This window comes from Nyctereutes procyonoides, unplaced genomic scaffold (assembly GCF_905146905.1).
Source record: "Nyctereutes procyonoides isolate TBG_1078 unplaced genomic scaffold, NYPRO_anot_genome, whole genome shotgun sequence".
Classification (NCBI taxonomy): Eukaryota; Metazoa; Chordata; class Mammalia; order Carnivora; family Canidae; genus Nyctereutes; species Nyctereutes procyonoides.
Window position 1 is genome coordinate 9,832,934 of NW_026575120.1, and position 25,002 is coordinate 9,857,935.

Genomic DNA, 25,002 nt, shown 5'->3' on the forward strand with positions numbered 1-25,002 from the left:
GTCATAAATGATACTGTAATGAAATTTTAGGCATAAATATTTTTCTACAGATTTCAGAATATTTACTTAGGGTAGATGCCCAGAAGGAGAATTACTGAGTTAAAGTGGGAAAACATTAAGTTTTCAGGCTCTTCATTTGTGTTTTTGATTTCTTTTCCCTAAATAGTTGCTTGCCCTCCAGCAACACTGGTGTGCTTTTCACTCGACCCTCCAGTAGCACTGTGTATTATCATTCAAGAAGTCACTTGCTCATTTTGTATCCTCTAATTTAAAGATATTAAAGATGAAGTAACAAGGACAATGAACCAAAAACCACTGCAAATATAGTAAGGTAATAAAACCTAATCTTCTTGGCTTGCTTACCATGGACTAAGTGGTTTATGTTCACCCGATTCCCTCACCTCTGGCAGGTGGATGCCGTGTGATGCCTGGTTAACAAGTGAGTAAATGGAGGCACATGGAGGGGAAGTAGCCCAAGTTTAAATGGCTGGAATGCAAACATCTGGCTTGTTTACTAACCTACGAGATTTATTTATCCTATTTAAAATTGAGGTTTTCATTTCTCTGCTGATTTTAGCTCATTCCAGTTTTGTCTTTTTTCCTTGCATCTTCCCTTGTATTTCCTTGTATCTTTCTCTGTATCCACTCCTTGTTCCTCGATGGTGGATATCTATTCATCCCTTAGAGTTGCCACATGGATTCTCTGTGAGGCTTTCCCTGCACCATCACCATCCTTTTTCTTAACTAATTCTCTCACCTTGGGATGCCTGGGTGGCTCAGCGGTTTAGCACATGCCTTCAGCCCAGGGTGTGATCCCCGGGCCCAGGATCAAGTCCTGCATCAGGGTCCCTGCATAGAGCCTGCTTCTCCCTCTGCCTGTGTCTCTGCCTCTCTCATTCTCTCTCTCTCTCTCTCTCTCTCTCTCTCTCTCTCTCTCCCCCCTCCCATGAATAAATAAATTAAAAAAAAAAAACGAATTCTCTCACCTCGATGGTTCCAGAGGTTCTCCAAGAGGTAATGTAACTACTTAGGTGGGAGGCGTATCTTTCCCACTAAAGTCTGGGCTTAGCTGGAACAGAGAAACCATGCCACCCATTGTCTGACTTAAGCCCATTCCAATTTTTATCTAATTTTCTGAGCCTGCCCTTTCTTCCTCTTCCTCCTATAGGGGATTCCATTGTTAGGCCTGGTTTCTACCCACAGCATCTGGATGGATGGATGTGCGCCAGCTCAGGAATGTTTGCTACCTGTGGCTAGGCTGAGGCCATTCTGTCTCTCCCAGACCTGCCTCTCAATAGGGGCACTGCCTTTGCTCTTTCTGCTATTTACATGCTTGTCTCCGACAGTCTATCTAGCAAATCAGAAATCAGAACAGGAATGATTTTTAAAGTTTCTCCAGGGGGGTTTGTCTTTTTCGAGAGGGAGAGACAGTGGGGAGGTGTTGGGGGAGTGGGAGAAGGAGAAGGAGAGAGAGACTCTTTAGCAGGCTCCATGCTGAGCTGGGAGTCTGATGTGGGGCTGGATCTCATGCCCCTGACTGAGATCATGACCTGAGCCAAAATCAAGAGTCCGACGCTTATCCAACTGAACCACCTAAGCGCCCCTGTCCTGGTGGTTTTAATGCAGCAAGAGAGAGGATCTCTCTCTAGATCTATTCGTCTGGTAGCTTAGTCAAAAAAAAATGCCTGCTTTTGAATCACTGGCCGACATGCTGAAAGCATTCTGATCAGTTTGATGAAAGGCCAATCTTTCCATCTCTCTGCAAGTACATACCTGTAAAAGGGAAAAGAAAATTAACAAATTTTTAAAGTATTAGAAATGAACTGAGCATGATGATAATAATACCAATAATAATAAATTAGTAATACCAAAATACCAATAATAATGAAAACTAATTTTTATGGACCATTTTATGTGCCAGACACTGTCAATTGCTATGTGTTTCTCCATATCTTTTCACCTAAGCTGTTCTTAAGATATAAAGGACCATTATTTTCATTTCACAAGTGGAGATCTTAATAGAGACATTAATATGACCAAGGTGACACAGCTGGTAAGAGCGGAACCAGTATTTTAAACAGTCAGCCTGCCTCCTAACCCATATAATTAACCATGACAGAATGTAGGAAGGTGGAATTTATGGGAAGAATTTAGACTAAACCTAAATTGCTAATTTTTTTAAGATTTTATTTATTTATTCATGAGAGGCACAGAGAGAGAGAGAGAGAGAGAGAGAGAGAGAGAGAGGCAGAGACACAGGCAAAGGGAGAAGCAGGCTCCATGCAGGGAGCCTGATATGGGACTCAATCCCGGGACTCCAGGATCATGCCCTGGGCCAAAGGCAGGCACTAAACTGCTGGGCCATCCAGGGATCCCCTAAATTGCTGATGTTTAGACAGCAAATATAAATAAGAAGCCGAAGATTGGTATAATAAACTTTGTTTCCTATGTCCCTACCCAGAGAAAGAACTCATCTTCTTTTCAAGCACCCATGAAATATTTACAAAATGGATTCAGTTCTGACCTCAAAATTAAAATTACACAAGCCATATTTACTGGTGAAAATAAAGTTGAAAATTCACAGATTTTAATATTATACATAAGTTTACAGTTCTTCCCCAAATCCAATCTCTTACAAAAAGTAAATCCTAAATAATAGTCATAAGTAGAATTATAATTCTATGTAATGCAAGAATAGTGGAAGTTCTACATTTAAATACTTTGATGTGCAGCCAGACAAGTACTTCTTCAGATAGGCAAAACCTCTCTTTAGAGTTTTTTTTTTAACAAGAAAGAATTAAGTAAATAATCACAACACTGAGCTATTTATTCTAAGAAGGTAAAAATAAAGAAAACGAAGCTGCCTTTGGATATGTTAGGCTGCTCAGTGTTTGACCTTCATATCCTTCTAATAGAATGGAATACAAAGGAAATATCATGTGGAATAATACCTAAAACCTAATTATCACACTGTAATATTATATCTTTTGTTTTCCACTTATTTATGTGACAAGTTATTTCCTTATAGAAGTCACATAAGTGGATCTGACTCTTAGAAAACCAGGATTATCTGCCATGTTGTATTCTGTGTTCTTTGAAGCGATTATAAATTGTGCTGGATAAATTGTACTTGTAAATCCCAGATTTCAAAGGTAAAAACAACTAATCTATAAGTAGTAAGATCACCCAAGATCACCCATTTCTAAAACTGTCCTAGTGAGTATCCACTTATATTATTTTAAATATACTTATATTAATTTGTGTGTATTTATTTGAATATATATATATATATATATATGGTGTATATTCATATTTCGTCCATTCTTGGACTGATTTCCTTTTCTCGTCCAAAAAATTCTATTAACTTATAGTGTTTCTAATCACATTTGCAATTATCTTAAGGACCCTAATATAAAGAGTGTCAGGGACTGGTAATTTCATTAATTTCTGCCAGTGTGCAAAAATCATTAATTTACCATTCACATACTTGAGTAATTGAAATAACCTCTTTCTCTATGCTTGCCAACGTTTTCCCTCCTGCTTGAATTCTTTCTATCTTATGGTTGCTAGCAATGTTCTTTTCCTTTTCTTATCTGTGATGACCTTTCACTAAAAGTTAACTTTTTCCCAACATTTTCAGGATGTTGCATTAATACCTTTTGGCATTCTGGATTTCATTTCGACTGGGGAGCATCATTTGCCTGATTCTTGTGCTTTAAATTACTGATTACTTTTTTCTGAATGCTCATAGTTTCTACCTTGTATTACAGGTGTGTATGTGTGTGTGCATGTGTGTGAGTGAATGTTTAGTCTCCACTCCAGAAACGTGAGCTCCTGAGACAAGATTCCATGTTTGACTTATTTGAGTGTTCTCTTGGGCCTATATAATATATATGTGTATGTATGTATATATGCATATATACTGTACTATATACAGTACTTTGTACATATTAGCTGCTAAGTAAGCATATTATTATTTATTTATTTATTTATTTATTTATTTATTTATTTATTTTTTAGTAAGCATGTTAAATGAGAAATAAAGGATGTCTTTTATTTTTGGCAAACAACTTCCTCATTCTTATTTTTGCTTTCCTTGACTTATCTGCATATAGCATGCCTAATTCAGGCATCTTTGTGGAAGATGTGTTCTCTACACTGCCTGACCATTCAGTACCAGAAAGACTACAAATATTATTCCTTGATGAAAGCTAAGTTTTGTTTTGTTTTTTAATTAAAGCCGGGACTTGGTAAAATCAATGGAGGAACATGCAAATTATAATATCTAGTTTTCCAAACAATGAATTTAAACTTCTTTCCTCACCTATTACTTCAGTTTAGGTTTTACAAATTTTTCATCTAGTTTGATACTTATCAGTGATTTTTCTAGAAAGACTTAGCCAGATGTGTGATTTCTTTAGCTTTATGATGTCTTGCTTGATTTGAAAGTATCTTTTTATCCATTGAAGTGGCTATGAGCTGGACTCAGAAATGCCAAAGAAAAATTGGTCTTAGAAAAGTAGAATGAGGGATCCCTGGGTGGCACAGCGGTTTAGTGCCTGCCTTTGGTCCAGGGCGCGATCCTGGAGGCCCGGGATCGAATCCCACGATGGGCTCCCGGGGCATGGAGCCTGCTTCTCCCTCTGCCTATGTCTCTGCCTCTCTCTCTCTCTCTCTCTCTCTCTCTCTCTCTCTCTCTGACTATCATAAATAAATAAAATTTTTTTAAAAGAAGTAGAATGAACTAACCCACAAAGCATGTAAAGTCTGATTTTTGTGACATGGTGGTAGCACCCATATATTCACAGGGGCTGAGCATTTGAGTTTTGGATGAACTGACGTGATGCTATAATATGTAATGCCAAAGAATATGACTCTCACAGCCATGTAGTCATGTTTGGGCAAGGCCCATCCAAGTTTCCATCCTTCGAAGAGATGGAAAAATAAGCTTGTTTTATCTCTTTACACTCTGCTTTTTTCTAAGGCTCTTGGAGATTTATCACAAGCCCTGCCTGATTAATGGACAGTTTTAACCATGTTGACATTCTGATATTAGCCTCAGTACTTGGTTACTCGGAAATATTGTGACAACTTTATAGAGAAAGACAGACTATTCTGAGGCAGACATATAACTTCCCTAACCATGGGATCAATCTTTTTTGTAACTTCATGAATTCTTTCTGCTCTAATTCTTCTGTGCGCATCCAACATTGGCCTCTCAAATAAACCTAGTCTAGTGCCCTGGGAATTATCTACTTTTTCATTAAGGCAGCACAGATAGGGAGAGAATTACAGATTACCTTATTGAATTTATTTGAATTTATGTGAAATTCATCTGTATCATTCTGTCTCTTGCCCTTTTTTTATTGGTAATTCGAACTGATTCCCAATTCTCTGTTGAAATGCGTGTTATTCAGCTTTCCGTACAAAGTGGAATTTATATACCACTATGCACTTTTCCTTTACATTTATTCAATAGGTAAGTATCACTTAATCTTGTGCTTACAAAAATAATTTACATGAAGAACATTAAACGGCTCCCTGGGATCTTCCAGTGTTAAGAAAAATTACTTAAATGGGCTCCTTTGGAAAAGGAAAAATTACCTAAAATATATCTCATTATTTGTAGGTTCTATTATTGTTCAGCAAATATTCCCTCTCCCTCCTCCTGCCACAGAATTAGTATAACATTAATGCTGGGCTTGAACACATGACTTAGCTAATGAAATATGGGAGGTTATGACAGTATCTATCCCCTAATCCCCTTACACCCCTGCCCACCTTGATGAAGCAACATGTCCCAGCAGAAAGCTGCTCTTCCATCCTGGCTGTAAGTAAGAAGATGGGGGACACTTGTGACCTTGCCTCGCTACCTGGACACAGCTGACCTGCAGACCAATGTGTGAAAAACAAATGTTGGTGGTCATAAGCCACTGAGATCTGAGGCTGCTTCTTTTTTTTTTTTTTAAGATTTTATTTATTTATTCATGAGAGACACCGAGAGACAGGCAGAAACATAGGGAGAGTGAGAAGCAGGCCCCTCATGGGGAGCCTGATGTGGGACTTGATCCTAGAATTCCCGGACCAGGCCCTGAGCCAAAGGCAGATACTCAACCACTGAACCACCTGGGTGTCCCTCTGAGGTTGTTTCTTATGAAGCATGTTCACAGAGAGAATTCAGACTTGTTATGGACCAGCAACTAGCCTGTACCTCCCCTTTTCCACCTTTCCCAATGAAATTATGTATTGCTTTCATCCAGGTCTCGTTTTATCTTTATATGGTGTGTGTGTGTGTGTGTGTGTGTGTGTGTGTGTGTGCATGTGTGTTTGTGAGTGTATAGGTGTGTGCATGTGTGTGTACTCAAAAGAGGATAGCTATAATTTTTCTCTTAGGCCATGGGGGTGTAGTTCAAGAGGAACCATATCTGGACTTTCTGTAGAGGCTCATATGACAAGATCCTGGACTTCAAATCCAGTGTGTTTTAGAGTGTTCTCCTCAAGAAGGGTATGAGCTTATTTTGAAAGCAGAAGGAAAGTACATCAATATTTGAGACCAAGAGGATGGATTATGGTAAATTATATTATTATTCAACAAATACTTTTTTCTCCCCATCATGGAACATAAATACTATTGATCCCCACCAGTGATTGGATAAGCCATTTGATCACGTGATTTACTATGAACAGTGGGAATTGAGGGGAATGAATACTGTGCCAGGTCCAAAGGAGGGCTCTAAGAAGCACTCAAAGGTTCAACCAGTCTTCTTGCACTTCAGGTCTCCATATAATAATAGTGCACTCTGGATAGAAGCACTTTAGTTTTAGTGCTATGGATGAGAAAGCCTGTCAAGTAGACCTAACCCAACAGAACAGCCGTAGCCAACTCACAGAACTGTGAGTGAGAAAAAAAAAGTGTTTGTTCTTACAATCAACTGAGACCGAGATGTTTTTCTATGCAGTACTATTGCAGCAAATGTTGCCTGCATAAACTTTTGATAAGAGAAGGGCTAATGTCCACACCTAGTTAGCATTTGAACTAGCCACGTATTTGTCCAGACAGCATTATGTAGAAAATACCAAATTCAAAGAAGTAGTATTCTGGAAAGTTTTAAATAAATTAAGAATGAAGAGACAAGTTCTAAACAAATTCTGCTATTCACCATTCATGAGGGATGCTGCCAGAATTCTGACTGAAGTCCATTGGTAATTCTTCCCTTTATATAATGTGCAATGGAATGCTGAGTCCACCAACCTCACAGGGCGATGGGCACCAGGCCAGGTAGAGGCAACCTGCATTTCCAGCATATTTCTTCTAGTAGATCCAAAGCAATCATAACTCATGGCTTTGTAAACAATACTGTTGGGATATGCACCAGGTTGTTTTGTGAAAAATGACCACAAACTTCTTTTTCTAGGATATTTAACTCTAGCCTCAACCTAGTCCTTCACTGTAACCATTTATATCTCAATACATAAAATCTATCTAAGCATGTGTCTTATTGATATAATTCACTACAAACTAAATATATGCCAAAAGCTCATTGTTTGTCTTAAATTTCACATTATTATCTTTGGTACAGTTATTGAATTAAACTGTCAACACCTAAAAATCTTTAAAAGAAGCAAAAGTTTAAGAATGCATGAGGTCTATGAATATGAGTGTGCTCTGGCTGTGATATCCGTCACTGATTGATTGCCAAGGTTGATTTGGCTGATCTGGCTAGCTAGCAGGGTGCTCTCTCTCCTGCTCTCATCACTCCCTGTGCATCCCTCCTGAAATTGTGCCCTCAGTGGAAGAGGGTGACCTTCCTCCATGGAGAAGGACCTTTCTTCCATCAAGTGTACATGAATACCTGTGTTCCCCAGTTAGAATCTCCAAACAAGCTCTCAAGAATACATGCGGTCTAAATGATTATTTTATAATATAAATACATAATATATATAGTCCTCAACTTACTATCCTTTGATTTCTGATGGTGTGAAAATAATCCCCATTCAGTAGAAACTGTACTTGGAGTTGTTAATGTAGACCCTTTCTTGGGCTGGCAATATGCAGGATGTCTCTCTTTCATAATGCGGGGTAGTGGGTGGCATAGCTCCCAGTCAGCCACACTATCACAAGGGTGAACAACCCACACATATACAATCATTCTGTAGCTGTACAGTCATTCTGTTTCTCTCATTCAGTACAGTGTTCAATAAATTGCATGAGATATTCAACAATTTTAAAATAGGCTTTGTGTTAGATGATTTTGCCCAACTGTAAGCTAAATATAACTCTTATGGGCATGTTTAAGGTAGGCTAGGGATGCCTGGGTGGCCCAGCAGTTGAGCGTCTGCCTTTGGCTCAGGGGGTGATCCCAGTCCAGGAACCAAGTCCTGCATTGGGCTCACTGAGAGGAGTCTGCTTCTCCCTTTGTCTACATCTCTGCTTCTCTCTGTGTCTCTCATGAACAAATAAATAAAATCTTAAAAAAAAAAAAGGTAGGCTAGGCTAACCTATAATGGTCAGTAGGTTAAATGTAATAAATGCATTTTCAACCTGTGACCTTTTCCATTTATGATGGGTTTTTTTGGGTGTTACTCCATTGTAAATCAAGGAAGATTTGTGTGTGGGGTGTGTGTGTGTGTGTGTGTGTGTGTGTGTGTGTGTAACTGTTTCTCAAAAGGGAACATGAAGAATATACAAATTCCAATAATAACAGCAGTCTGGGTTTAATCTCAGAATAAAGGTGGAAAATACTGAAAAGGAATTGAAGAAGGAAAAGAAGCAAATTAATTCCTTATCTCATATAAGCAAAGAATCAAGTATCATTTTTGTTAAATTTGATACCATAGGCTCGAACATGTGTGGTGAGGTTCCCTGAATCTTCCCACTCCATCTCAACCCCATGCACAAAAAGCATACATAATGATCAATAAATGAACACAGCTATTGAACTGTGTGAATTATTTTTTCTATACTCGCAGAATCCCAAGACTTGAGCCTAATCCAAACACATTGTAGAAGAGGGAGTACATAAGTAGCATATGCAACCTGACCAGATTCAAGGAAGAAAATAGAGAGAAAAGATGATCATGACTGGAAGACTTTCAAAGATAGGAGTCCTGTGGAAAGAAAGTCATTCAAGCAGAATTTTTTAAAATGTTGGTTCTTATGGTTGCAGTGTAACATGTTCTTCAGTAAAATCCAATTCCTTATCAAAATACTTCTGGGTCAATGGCTATACTTTTGCGATGATATTCAGGTGAGACAACAAAAGTAGGCACAGAAACATTTATGTTACTTGTCTTTCAGTTAAAGAAAATTACTAATAAAATTAAAAGTAAGGTATTCAGAAAAACAAAATTAATATCTAGTCCATATGAAGCAGAGAATAAGACAAAATATTAAGGAAGCATAAAAAACAAGATTACAGAAATAAGCCCTAATATATCACTTATGACAGCAACTAATAAACAGGTTAAAATATGAAGATACTTGAAGTGATTTACGAAAACAAAATAACCTAAAAAGTGACAGAAAAAGCATGAACAAGATGATATACACAAAATATCAAACAAAATAGGAGTTAATGATAAAGAATCCAAGACACAGAACATAAAATGGACAAGGAGCCATTTTGTAAGGCTATTATGCACAGTCTACAAATAGTCATATACTGTATATCATCAAATATGTAAATCAAATGTAATCAAATATGTAAATAAAAATATTGAAAATGAAGGGAACACAAGAATAATACTGATAATAAAACTAATGTTTATCGAGCATATTATGTGTCAGACACTGTGCCAACTACTGTATCACCACTACCTCCACCTCATGAAATAGGAGATTATAGTTTTGTTTTGCAAATGAGACACTAAACGTTAAGGACATAAACTATGTTGAGTAAAGTGACAGAGCTGAGGTAGATAGATAAGCAGAGATGATAGGTAAATAGATAAATATAGAAATAGGCCTGGGGGATCCCTGGGTGGCTTAGCAGTTTGGCGCCTGCCTTCGGCTCAGGGTGTGATCCTGGAGTCTGGGGATCGAGTCCCGCATTGGGCTCCTGGCATGGAGCCTGCTTCTCCCTCTACCTGTGTCTCTGTCTCTCCATCTCTCTCTCTCTCTCTCTCTCTCTCTCTCTCTGTGTGTGTCTTTCATGAATAAATAAAATCTTAAAAAAAAAAAAAGACTTGGTTGGCTCTGGAATGCCCTTACTCACCTTTCAGTAGTTTAGCAAGAAGCCAGCTTAGCAAGTGTGGGTGTTTCAGTGAACGATCAGGGGCCCTCTGGTTAATTCCCACGGCTGGGCTCCAAAGCCTCTCCTTTTCTTACAGAGCCTCCTACCCTCACCTGCAAGGTCCCTCTGTTGCATAGGCCACTGAGCATCTTCTATCCCTTCTAACCGCCCCCACACCCCCTGTAAATTGGTAAAGGAACCAGCAGTGGAGATCCTCCATTGATGTGTCCTGCTGTTTCATACCCAGGTAGGATAAGAGAGTCAAGGTGATGGTGGCTGTTCTGCAACTTCTCTGATTCTAAGTGTCCATTCAACATTACCAGTGCCAGTCCACACTCCTTTGTGTGACAAAAATTTAATATATTGTCTACCATAACCCCGGAGAATTTATTGTAGAAATGTGAAGATGTTTTGTGTTTAAAAAATACATTTTAGGGGTACCTGGTTGGCTCAGTTGGTTAAGTGTCTGACTTTTGTTTCGGCTCAGGTCATGATCTCGAGAATGTGAGATCGAGCCCCACATTGGACTCCAGGCTCAGTAAAGAGTCTGCTTGAGTTTTTCTCCTTCTGCTCCTTCCCCTGCTTGTGTGTGTGTACTCCATCTTTCTCTCTCAAAAATAAACAAATCTTTAAAAAAAAAAAGTAAAATATTTTTTAAATTCCTTTAAGAGGTTGAGGAAAACAATAATCTCAAGGGATGGCAAATTGCATTTGATAAAATTCAAAGCCTGTAAAAGATAGATCAGGAACCAGTGAATATTTTCTTACTACAATAAAAGAAATCATTTAGGAACCACAAAACAAACATTTCAAAAAAAAAAAAAAAAGACCTCCCAGTCAACATCCTAATAATGGAATGTAGATGATTTCCCTTTAAAATAGATAATAGGGGATCCCTGGGTGGCCTAGCGGTTTAGCTCCTGCCTTTGGCCCAGGGCGCCTGGGACTCCAGGATCGAGTCCCATGGGCTCCCAGCATGGAGCCTGCTTCTCCGTCTACCTGTGTCTCTGCCTCTCTCTCTCTCTGTGTCTATCATGAATAAATAAATCAATCTAAATAATAATAAATAAATAAATAAATAATAAATAAATAAAATGGGTAATAATGCAAAGATTTTCATGTTGTTTTTTTTTTAAAGAAAAACACTGTTTTTCACATTATTTGTTGTTCACATTACTTAAGCTTGTTTGGGAGATTCTAGTCAATCTATATGGAACAGAATAAAATAAAATATAAAGCAGAAATGTAAAATTATGAGTATTTGCTAATTACATAATTTTGTGAAAAATTCTGATTTCAAGTTCTTTAATTCAGCCTTGACTAAAATTAAAGGAAAAATCAGAGGCCACACAATTTTTGAGAGTTGAGTCTTTCAGAGATTTATATACTTTGGCTTTCACATCCCAGTGTTTCAGAGTATAAAGCACTCGAGCTTGCTATTACATTTCATAATATAGACAAGAAGAGCTAGAAAAGATTTAGACATGGTTACTTGGAAGATGCTAAACCATAAAAACATGAGGGATGTTGGGGTGAAGATCCTTCCGAGCAGACTTTTATTTATTCTGTATCTTGTCATCAGAATACTGAAGCATAACTAGTTTGTTTGCAAGAAGCTCTCCTCTGTGAATTTACTTGAAATTCAATGAAATAATTATCATATTACAAGACTATAATGTTTGTTTGTTTGCAATAGGAAACTGCTGTCTTTTCTTTTTTATTATATATGTCACATGAAGTCAAATTTTTAATGATTAACATACACTTTAGCTTCAATTATCTTGTTATAAGTACTAATTAATTCAACCAATTCATTAATTCAACTAGTAGAAGTCTTGCATCAATTATAGAACAAGAAAACTAATATTGATTATAGAGGAAACATTTTAAAACATTTTAAACATTTAAAAAATGCAGAGTAGAATCTTTAAAAATTGCTTAAATCCTTAGCACTGATAAGATTTCTAAAAGTCGGGCATATAAAGTCAAGTACATTTTTAAAGTATTTCCTATATACCAGATGTATCCATTAAAAATTTATTTGAAAATTCTTAAATAGGGCATCCCTGGTGGCGCTGCGGTTTAGCGCCGCCTGCAGCCCCGGGTGTGATCCTGGAGACCTGGGATCAAGTCCCACATCAGGCTTCCTGTATGGAGCCTGCTTTCCCCTCTGCCTATGTCTCTGCCTCTCTCTCTGTGTCTCTCATGAATAAAAATTAAAAAAAAAAGAAAATTCTTAAATATTAAATAGTTGCCAAAAATATTATATAACTAGAATAAATTTTAAAAATATTTATGCAAGAGCTAATAAAACTTAAAAGTTTTATTGATGGAAACAAAAGGAGAATTGAGTAAATGGAGAGGCAAAACATGGTCTTACATTGGTAATTTAGATAATTTCAAAATTGTCTCAGATTATTTTTTCAATGGAAATCCCAATATTTGTATTTTCTTCTGAAATTTGACAATGTAGAGTAATAAAGTGACATAAGTACCCAAGAAAATTTTGGAAAAGAAGAACAATATAAGATATGGATGTACTTTAGAAAACTATAATTATTAAAATGATCCCTTTCTAGAACAAAAATCATCAGATGGATCATTAGAGTAGAATAAAAGGCATGGAAACCACTCATAAGATCACTGTCTGATAAAGAAATCATTTCAGATTACTATATTTTAAGGAAATAAATGATGCTAGGACAAATAATTAACCATATAGAAGAAAGTAAAAATCCCAGTATGTCAAGAAAAATTAGTAGGTAGATTAAAATGCTATCTGTGAAATGTTGTATGTTTCACATTTATGTGAAAAAGAAAACGTAGAATCAAAAAAAAAGCAAAAACCATTTTTGTATGTTATTTTAGAACAAGGATTTTCTGAGCATAAGGCAATGGATAAAATTTGACCACATGAAGACAAAAATGGGAGTCTCAAAAACTGAAAAAGAAAAGGTAAAAAATATAGGCAACAAGTATGGCATTTAATATGCTTTTACAATGAAGTTGTTCAAATAAAAAAGGAAATACCCCAAAAATGTAGAAAGAAGGTTTCACGTATCTCAAGTTGCTAATAAACATAATAAAAATACTCAACTTCAGGGGTACCTGGGTGGCTCAGTCAGTTAAGTATCTGCATCCAGCTCAAGTCATGATCCCGAGGTCCTGAGACCGAGTCCCCCTTGGGCTCCCTGCTCAGTGGGGAGCCTGGTTCTCCCTCTCTCTCTTTACCCCTTCCCCCTGCTCATGCTTTCTCTCTCAAATAAATAAATGAAATCTTAAAAAAATACTCAACGTCAATATCAAACCAAAAATACAAACTAAAACAAAAATTAGATCCTATCTTTCTTTTATCAAGTTTTTTCAGATTTGAAAATGCAGCCTACTACAAGGTGCATTGGAAAAGGCGCTTGCTCAGGGGGCTGCTGCCGACAGGAAAAATCCACATAGACTTCCAGGAAATACATTGCTAAACCTAACAAAAGATGAAAACAAAATCACATCCTTTCATTCAATGGTTTCAGCTTGAATAATTAAAGCGAAATATAGTCAAATACGTGGAAATGATCTATGCATCAAGTCATTGCAGCATTGTTTATAATGGTAGGAGTAAATAAATTAGTGGTCGCATATTAGAATGGTCAAATCAATCAAGGTCTCTCCAGACTATGGCTATCATAAAACTATTGACAATTATTTTAAAAATTTGACCTAGTTCTGCAGTCATAGCATGTGCAAGATACAAAACTGTATATAGAGCTTAATGACATATATACAATCCCTATTTATCATCACACTATTTATCCTGAAAACAAAATATTGATAATGTTTATTACTGGGAGGTAGAATTATTGTACTTTTATTTACTTATCTTGATTTCCAAGCCCTCCAATAAAGTACTTTGTAGTGGGAGGGCAGAGTTTCTCAGGACTACTTAGAAGTGTGAAAATCAAACAGAATAAATTTTATTGTCTTTCAGTCACTCGCTCACTTCTAATATTTCTTTATTACCACATCTTCTTCCTTACAAGCTCCCTTTTCTACTGGATCACTGAGGAACTTAACTTTGTCAATAAACGCTATCTCAGTGTTTTCTTTCATTTCTTTTAGAGATTTATTATTTATTTATTTGAGAGAGAGAGAGAGAGAGAGAGAGAGAGCACAAGCAGGAGGGACAGGACGAGGGAGAGAGAATCTCAATCTCAATCTCTTTGAGATCATGACCTGAGTCAAAACCAAGAGTCAGAGGCTCAACTGACTGCACTACCCAGGTGCCCTTTAGTGTCTTCTTTTTTAAAAAATCATTTCCTTTCAGTTCATAGTGGTTGCTGTTAGGTTAACGTTCAAGTATTCAGAGCTGAACATACGTCTTTCTCCTTCCCAAGATGAGTCTTTGTGTACCGGGAAGGATCTTGTGCCCTCAGGAGGATGGAGAAGGGCCCTTGTACCTTCAGTCAAGTCTAGACTTATTATCTCAGAAGTGATGATGAGGTGAGTCTCTGTCAATCACAGCCAGTTTCTGGAAGATGATGGCTCATCTAAGATCTCAGCTCATCCTGCTGACTTCTGCTAATATGGCCTGCTGCAGGTAAACATGTGGGCTGCTCTCTCCTCATTGGTTGGAGCTCTGCTTTAGTTATATAGAACCTGAAAATCAGCTCAGATTTGCCATATGGCACCATTTCCTTAGCTGCAGCATCTCTCATTTGTCCTTACAACAGAGATGCACACCCCTCTTCTAAGATAACCGGTATCATCAGCCACTTTTCACATCCCTTCACAAAGCAAAACAGAACTTCGTGGTTTCCAGACTATGCAGGAGCCCAGCAAGTCTCTGAACAGATCAATTCTGGCCCTTTTTGCTGAAATTTGTCATAGAGTTTATTTTACTATTTGTTAGGTGAGTGTAGTATACATGTGGAGAAAAGGTCTAATCCTCAAATCCCAAATGGGCAGGTGGAATTCAGAAAAAAATAGGGAACACTTTAAGAGAATATAAATTCACCTCATATCAATGAGAATGGTGAAAATTAACAAGCCAGGAAATAACAAATGTTGTAGAGGATGTGGAGAAAGGGGAACCCTCTTGCACTGTTGGTGGGAATGTGAACTGGTGCAGCCACTCTGGAAAACTGTGTGGAGGTTCCTCAAAGAGTTAAAAATAGACCTGCCCTATGACCCAGCAATTGTGCTGCTGGGGATTTACCCCAAAGATACAGATGCAGTGAAATGGCAGGACACCTGCACCCCAATGTTTTTATAGAAGCAATGTCCACAATAGCCAAACTGTGGAAGGAGCCTCAGTGTCCATCGATAGATGAATGGATAAAGAAGCTGTGGTCTATGTATAAAATGGAATATTACTCAGCCATCAGAAAGGACGGATCCCACAATTTTCTTTGACGTGGATGGAACTGGAGGGTATTATGCTGAGTGAAGTTAAGTCAATCAGAGAAGGACAATCATATGGTTTCACTCATACGGGGACTATAAAAAATAGTGAAACAGATCATAGGGGAAAGGAGAGAAAATGAGTGGGAAAAATCAGAGAGAGAGACAAAATGTGAGAGACTCCTAACTCTGGGAAACGAACAAGGGGTAGTGGAAGGGGAGGTGGGCTGGGGGATGGGGTACTGGGTGACAGGCACTGAGGGGGGCACTTGACGGGAGAGCACTGGGTGTTATACTATAAGCTGGCAAATCGAACTCCAATAAAAGAATATGCAAAAAATAAAAAATTTTAAAAAGAGAATATAAATTGCCCAACATTTCATAAATATAATAATACCCATTATACTTTAATGTGGGGATACTGTTACTTCTGCTCCTGTTTAAATTGCATGGGGAGTTAATCTCTTTATAGACCACCATGAAAACAGTGTGTTTACTGGAATACCTAAACTCAAAATTTAGCTGTCCAGGTACAAAATTCTATGAGAAGCACACTCAGAGAGAGTGATCAACTTGTCCTGGTTTGCCTGGGACTTCACTGGTTCTCACAACATGAACCCCTACAGAACCAGGCAGCCCACGATGGTTTGTTACATTGCTTTCTGCCTATATTTGAATATCCATTCAGCAACCTAGTAAAGGTAATTTCATGGTCTATGTTTCAAGCTTGGAATCTAGAATATTGACAACACATTCCCATCAACACCTTCTCAAAAAGTTCAGAATGAATTCCTCTCTCCCTTCCATGGACAGTAAAAAGGGAACAAAAGACCCTTGGCTTTTGATGGGCAAAATTTAAGATTGCATAGAACTAGAGTCTTCAGTGCTTGAGGATCACCACCTGAAACTGACATTGGAGATTTATTAATATACCATAGATTTGGCTGACTTTCATAAGGCTTTATTTTCAACTTAATTTTCCAATTTTATTGAAGTACAATTGACAAAACTGTAATATATTCAAATCATACAACATGTTGATTTGATGTAGATATAACCAAGCATTAACATTTTAATAAAAATTTAAACATATGTTTCTTTTATTATCTGCCTCTTTTTGAAAGGACGGGTAGGAGAGAGTGTTGTGAACTCCTAGTTGCTAGGAGGCAACGTGGTATAATGGAAGAAATATATCAGCTTTAGGTGAAATATTCCTATTCTAATCCCACTTGCAATCTTTTGATATTTTCTGTGTGATATTTAAGAGTTGTCAATCTCTTAGGACATAATTTATTTCATCTATAAAATGTCTCCTATAGCTTACTGTGAATAGATGCTAAGAAACTAAAAATAATATACGTAAACTGCCTAGCTCAGTGCCTGGCAAATACTCCGCACTTAACAAAAGTGTGGCCCTTTGTTTGCAATGTTTAATTCTTGTTTAGGTTTTGGTAATTCTCTTCCAAATTTCACTCAAGGCAAGGTCTGTACCTTCAACATACTTTAGAAGCAAACTCAACACCTGTTCAAGTGCTGGGTATTCAGTAAATGTGGTGTTTCAGATGTAGACAATATTGAATTCTTTTTCAGAACTCTTTCTATTATGCAAGTGGTTATGGAAAATAAGTAAGAGCAGGTTTTTCAAACGGAAGAATAGTGCCCTCTTTGAAGATCACCACAGTAGTTGATGTGACCCAACCCGCTGGGCAAAAATCTCCTTTAGACCCAACGTTTTGGTAAAAAATAAAACAGAGTAAGTATGCAGTAGTGGTCCATCCAAAAAGCCTTTATTTGATATAGAATGGACCCCTGAATCCTGTTTGGAGCCCTTGGGAAGCTCACAGGCGGCTAAATGGTATAAATGCCAGTAAATCCATAGATTTAGATTTCTCACCTGGTAGATAATGAGGTGAGTCACGGGCTTGGGGAGGTCTAAGGGAGGAGTATTGGGCACCTATGTTCCCTCACCTGTGTCTTTGATCTTGGGTATATCCTTTGCCTCTTTATTGTTTTTTGTTTGCTTACTTTTTGTCTTTTTTGGGTGTTTTATTTTTGTTTTTTGTATTAGAACAAAGACTATGCTAGAGTTTCTCTACTCTTAGAATCTGGACCAAAAACTATGAGGTCCAGTTCAACAAACATACTTACTTGTGAGGGAAAAAAAACTACTAAAATGTCAATAATTTCTACCAAAAGAATACTAATAAAGAAATAAAGAACAAGTTAGTATCATTACTCTCAAGATAATAAATTATTTTAATAATTCACTTAGTGGACAGTCACATCTTTCTAAAATATCTTAATTGCGAGGCCATCATAATATTTTCAGAAACATGTAAGGCAGTCTGGGGGAGGAGGCCATTTTCCCGAACTTCTTGCTACTCAAAATATAAAAATATTAAGAACTAAAAGGAATGATTCCTGAAATCTGAGCTTGAGACTTTATTTTATTGCATAATTTAGGAGAATGACATGGTTGACTCAGTCTGGGAAAGCTTTCAGAATTCTGGTATGAAGATCCTCTCAAATCCCTCTTCCCCCTCAAGACCTAGTGTCTATGTATTCATATTGGGGCACTTGGCAGCAGACGATGATCTAGAAGCAATCAAGTAAAGTGGCTATTAAAAGCTCACAGGCTTACTGGAGGGAGAAAAATGACTTTTGCTAAAAGCTAAATCTCTAAATATCCCCGAAGCTATTTCCCTCTTGACCTATACGTGTGGCCCTCTATATGCATATTCACAGTTTTCCCCTGATGTGTATGTGCGTGTGTGTGTTTTGCAATAATCTTTGCACACATTTAAATTTAACACTTGATGAGCACTTAAATGGCTGAGTTAAACAAGAAGTCACTTGAGCAATTTTGGCTCCTTGCCATTCCTTAGGATTTCATCAGTCAGAGAATAATGTGCAGGACAGAAGCCAACCTCTAATTGTTTTGTTTAATTAGACCATTTAGATGACTAAGCCAGCCTGGAGACCCTGTTTCTCTGCTCCTCCTCACCTGGATAGGATGGCTTTTGTTGGAGTCCATTTCTCCAGAACCTCTGGGATTTTGGACCATGGAATTGAAATGAAGATAAACTCAGGCCTTCACACTATTTGACTTTGATTTCGGAATTTTCAAGAGCATTTCTTAGGTAGTTCTTCATTTTCCCTTTTGTTCTGCCCCATGATGTGTAAGAACTGATCTTTTCCATTCTGCTGTCAAGCAGAAGGTTGATAGTCACCATGAATCCATAAAAAGCTTGTCGCCTTTCAGTGGTGGTGCATTTATAGATATTTTGAGGGCAAAGGGAATGGGTATTATTGATGGATCCTCCTCTCTGCCACCTGATAGACAAGAGAGTCTTCAACTGTCAAATGATCATAAACTTGCAATGATAATGGAAAATAGGATTTTGTGGCACATTAAAATTACATCTGGAGTTGCTCTGATAGACTGGATCCTCTGGAAGTCATTGGGTAATAACTGCCCTACTATTCAGGAACAGCAGTGTTTGCCTTACCCTCATGTCGGAGATGACATTACAGGGCTGATGTGAGCCTATGCCTTCTCTGATCTCCAATAAGAGGCGCAAATGAACAGTTGGAAGACTTGCAACTTGGCTTGGCCGAATGTGATGAGTTCTTTTTATCACCATTTTAAAATAGCTCCTCGATATTCAACCAAATGTAACCTAAATGTGTTTGAATATTGGAAAGGGAGCAACGGGTGAATGAGGCCAAATCCTCAGGCAGGTTGCTAATGGGATTAGGGAATTCAAGATCCCTCATAAATTCTACTGGCTTCTCTGTGGTGGGAACACAGATTTGAATTACAGGCCAGGAGAGGCTGGAGGGTTGCTCAAGGAGGGCTTTCTCAATAAGCTTTCCCCACTGTTTCCATAGAAACAGAAGGTTTACCTTCTAACTTGAGTATATGCACCCTGAATACACAAAGATGGGGCCTTAGATTGTGAATCTTATTTTCATAAGGTGTCAGATTCAGAAGGTACCTTTCCCACCATGTGGCCCAATTCCTGCACCTTGGAGAATTGACAAGATTTGCCCAAGTGCATGCAACAGAGCAAGTTAATGGAACTGGGCTACAGGGTTTTCACCCACTGCCTAAGTATCAGGTTGTTTTTGTTTTGTTTTGTCATGTCCTATCCCCATCCCCAACTGTAATGGCAGCTGAACTCCCGGTTACCTCTGTGATTTTGCACAAGCTAGGAAGGACTTGTGGGTATAGGTCTGTGTGTGCTTGTGTCCTCATCCATGCATCTTGCCCAGGTTCCTGTGAGTAGTGATCCCAACATCAACAGCATTCTCCAGAGTGAGCCAACCTCAGCAATTATTTTACTACCCAACCTTACTACTTGGTCATGTGAGGAGCTGACATTCCTCAGCTCGTAAATTACATTCCTTATAAATCTCAGTGATTTACTGACATGTCGGTGGCAAAACTGATTTCCCCAGAGGGTAGGCAGTAGACAATAGTAACTCCTCCTTCATCAGGAAAGATAAATGAGGCTATTTTTTTTTAATTTTAAGATTTTATTTTTTAAAGTAATAGAGATTACTTTACACCTAACATGGGGCTTGAACCCACAAACCCAAAATCAAAAGTTGTGTGTACTCTACTGACCAAGCCAACCAGGCACCCCTATGAGGCTCTTCTCTGTCTCCAAAGATGGGAAAATGGGACCATGGCCATGGCAGCCAATCACCATTTCAATTTCTCTCCTGCCAGAGGACAGGACCACACTGTAGTCAGAATCAGGCTCTAATACCCAAAGATACATAATAGAATGATAACAAACTTGTGTTTGTTGAGGCCTCGAGAAGCCAGGTATTGTGCTAAACATTTTAAATATATTATCGTATTTAAAAATCTTGACCATAAAATCTTAAAAAAAAAAAAAGTGGAGAGGGTGGGTGCCTGGGTGGCTCAGTGGTTGAGTATCTGCCTTCAGCTCAGGTCATGGAATCTAATCCCACATAGGGTTCCCCATAGGGAGCCTGCTTCTCCCTCTGCCTATGTCTCTGCCTCTCTCTCTCTGTCTCTCATGAATAAATAAATAAAATCATAAAAAAGTAGAATAAAATAAAAATCTTCATCATAGCCTAAGTCTTTACCATTTCACAGTTGAGAAAGTAAGGCTCACAATAGTTGATTCTTTTGTTGAAGTTCTCTCAGCAACAGAGCTGGCATTGAACATGGGCTGCTTGACCTCAAATCCAACGTTTGGGACCACCACACTCTGCCTTGAGAAATTGTTGCTCTAGGGTTCTGATCTCACAACTAAAGGCATGCAAACCCAGAAAGACAGCACAGTAAAAGAAAACTGGTCCCATGCTGTAGGTAGGGTGGATAGGTTGCCCCCCCCCCCCCGGGTATCAGTTGGGGCACATCATCTGTGCCCTGTAGCCTTTGCTTCTCATCTATAAAACTGAGATGTTCAATCATTTGATTTCAAATGACCAACTTGCTGGAGTTCTAACTTGCTGGAGTTAATCTGTAACTGAGGTCAGGGCAAAAGGCAGATCACCAGACCCTGAGCTCAGTGTTGATGCCACAAAATGAGACCAACTGCTTGCTTATATGAAACAACTGACAAAACATAGGTGTGAGACTGAATTGAGGAAAATGCATTTATATATCATTTAATTAAATCTCATATTACTTTTTCTTGTTATATGATACTGAATAAAGAGATACTCAAAAAAATTTTAAAAACATATAATTATAATATAACTCTACCACATTTCAATCACATATAATAGTTGGGTAAATATATTTCTAGGCTCCCCTCCTCCCCTGTTTCAATATTCATATATGCAGGATTTTTAAAAAAAACAAATATGGGGTATTATGTAACCTGCCTTCAATTCCTCATATGCAGTACAGTTTTTCCTGTTCATACTCTAAAATGTACAACACAGCCACAATAGCTGTATAGTATTCCATGGCATGAATGGCAAATAATTGATGTAACCTCTCCTTTGCTCCCATTGAAGAAATTCTTTTTAATTAGGAATAATTTGGCAGATATTCTTAGAGCTAAATATTTATACAGCTACTGTTTTCATTGGGATAAAAGAACATGAAAGAAATGCTACATTAAAGACCACATACTTTAAAGAAGACTTTAGATACAAACTGTTAAGACCTCTCAGAATGATTTATTTGTTTTCATTTTCAGCAATGGCATCTGGGAGTGCCTGTTTTCCCAAATCCTCATCAAAGCTAGGCATTCCTTGAACAAGTACCAACGAACCACCATTGACTTCTCGGTGCATGTTCCAGGCAGGAACTCGTGCTGCTAGAGCACAGCCAGACTACCTGGGAGGAACTGGGGTTCTGCTCCTTGCTTTTTGCCAAGGTGACCATTGGCAACTAACTTAATTTCTCTGTGTCTATAAGATGGAGCCCATAATAGGAACCTGACCCTACAATTCCGATCTTAGCCCATTTTTATTTTTTTAAGATTTTATTTATTCATGAGAGACACGGAGAGAGAGGCAGAGACATAAGCAGAGGGAGAAGCAGGCTCCCTGCGGGGACCCAGATGTGGGACTCGATCCTGTGAGCCCGGGATCACACCCTGAGCCAAAGGCAGACGCTCAACCACTGTGCCATCCAGGCCTTTCCAGTTCATTTTTATAATTAAATATTCTTCTTTTTCTTTTCTTACTTAATGAGAATATTTTATATGTTCTTACTTAATGAGAATATTTTAAATGTTCTTTGCTTCTCATATATTGCAAATAATCACTGTATTTTCAATTGAGAACATGGAGGCCTCCAAAAGCGCTTTCTCTTCTAAGCTCACACCTAGGTCTCATGTTTTCATTCCTTCATCCTAACAGTTTCTTTCTTTCTTTCTTTCTTTTTCTTTCTTTCTTCCTTTCTTTCTTTCTTTCTTTTCTTTCTTTCTTTCTTTCTTTCTTTCTTTCTTTCTTCTTTCTTTCTTCTTTTCCTCTTGGTGATTTCCTCTTTTTCCTTCATGCTCAGTCCATATCTGACTTAGATACATAAAATCATAGCTGGTGAACACGGCCTTCTGCTGAAAAAATAATTTCAAGAAAATTATAGGGGCACCTGGGTGGCTCATTGGTTAAGCATCCAAGTCTTGATTTTATCTCTGGTCATGATCTCAGAGTCGTGGGATGGAGCCCTGCAACAGGTTCTGTGCTCAGCACTGTCTGCTTGTCCCTATCCCTCTGTTCCTGCTTTCTCTCTCTTTCTCTAATAAATAAATAAAACCTTAAAAAAAAGAAAATCACAAAAATAACTGATCATTTCAGGTGTTTACCTCTATTTGTCTTTTATGATTCAGTTCATGCTTTCTAAAACCTGTTCTAACTCTACCCCTCTGGTTTCCACTTGAGGGAGGCAGCATTCGAGCATGTGTCCCAGGATCTTCACCCCTCTGACATACCCTTCACACCCTGTATAACACCTTCTGCTTGAGTGTGGATGGGGCTTCTATGTATGAAGGGACTTTGCTCCTATGATCAAGTCATATTATATCCCAAATGTGAAGGGATTTTGTAGATGTAATTAAGATCTCAAGTCAGATATCTGATTTGGGATTTGTTGAAAAGGAGATTATCCTAGGTGGGCCTGAGTTAATCAATGAAAGCTCTTTTTAAAAAAAGGGACTGGGCCTTCTTGAAGAAAGTGATTCTCCTGCTGACTTTGAAGCAGTAAGCTGCCATACTTGTGGGGGGGGGGCGGGTGTGGGCACATGGCAGGGAACTGGAGGACCTCCAGGAGCTGAGACCAGCCCTCACTGACAGCCAGCAAGAAAGCAGTACTTCAGTTCTACAACGACAAGGAGCTGGATTCTGCCAGCAACCGCATGAGCTTGCAAGAGACCACTAAGCTTCAGAAAAAACTGCAGCTTGACCAACACCTTGACTGCATCTTTGTGAGGCCTGGAGCTGAAGAACTGTGTGAAACACACAGGAATTCCTGACCCATGGAAATAATAAATGTACATTTTCAAGCCACTAAATTTGAGATAATTTGTTACATAGAGATAGAATATACGACCCCACCCTGCAGACTTTTTTTCATAGAGTGCTTGTTTCTTCTCTATGCTTCCACCAAAGTTGTATACTGTGATAATGCACTGACCCTGTTTCATTGAAATTGTCTCACTGCATGTTGTTCTCCCTCAGCAAATTGTGGGTTCTATGAGAGTTAAGAAGCCACATTTCCCTCACCTTCCTGTCCTTGGAGTCCAATAGGCATTTGGAGAATGCTGAGCCAGATCGCCATGCTCAGGATGAGTATTAGCAGAAATACATATCATGGCTGACCAAGGCTCTCTGGCCAGCAGCATCTTTCATACAGAGTTAAGAACACTTTTGAGCATTCACATAGCTCTAAACTTAGCAGTGCTACAGTAGAGGTGTGTTTTGTCATTGTTGCTGTTGCTACTGTGGCTGTTGTTTCTTTATTGTTTAAGCATAGAGAAAGGGCACCTGCCTTCCAGTGTCTTCCACCAATTCACCATGTGATCTTGGGTATGCCATCTGACCTCTCTGAGCCATACTTTCCTCATCTGTAAATGAAATATTTGGACTCACTGGGTGATCTCTACAATCATTTAATTTCCAGCACTTTATACTCCTGTGAGGCTTCAAACTGCAGAATACATATATTTGAAAGAGAAGAAGAAAAAGCACTAAGAAAAAAGAGTTAAACACCATACTCCATTAGACTTAATCTATACCTGGGGGCTTCTTACTCAAGGAAGAAGAGAAACAGCAAAAACCAAAAATAATTATGAAAACATCAAAATAAACTTCACTCAATAGGACTACATGCAGGATAAGAGCATCTCAAGTCTTTTATTAAATGGGTTAAGACATTCATTACTCTGGTCATCTGTAATCTGGCTTTTCAGATACAACGAAAGCAGCAGAAGAACTCTGGGTTTTAAAGGGAAGGATAAGAAATCATGAAGCTGATGCCTCTGTTGTGTTTATTCGGAGCCAGAGTCCTTCCCATTTAGCTCATTTCTGTATGAAAATGAAAGTAATCTGCCTTAGTGCATGAAACCATTAGCTAGTTTTTCAAAGTGCTGCATTTCATAAAGGTCACAGAGGGCCGCCCCAGAGGCAACAGGAATTTTGCAAGTGATGTGTGTCACATTTGCATATGATAATTAGTTTCTCTATAAATACAATTTGTTCTGCAGATTAACATTTTGTGTCCTCATTAGATAGCAAACATTTCCATATTAAACCCACAAAGCTGCCAGATTTGGCTCTGCTTGCATTGCACGATAGCATTTATACCTCTGTTTATACTGATGCCAATTAGCAGTGTTAAATCTTGGAAGAATAAAGGAGATCACTAATGCTATTAATATAAACAGTA

At 38.2% G+C, this 25,002-nt stretch overlaps 1 long non-coding RNA gene across 1 annotated transcript in view; it reads right to left on the reverse strand.

The window, feature by feature from the left end:
* Positions 1 to 1,026: 1,026 nt before the first annotated feature.
* LOC129515813 (uncharacterized) overlaps positions 1,027 to 25,002 on the reverse strand; it is a 204,626-nt gene continuing 180,650 nt past the window's right edge. The window contains exon 5 of the long non-coding RNA XR_008665653.1: positions 1,027 to 1,773. This is a non-coding gene — a long non-coding RNA (uncharacterized LOC129515813). The remainder of the gene's footprint in view (positions 1,774 to 25,002) is intronic.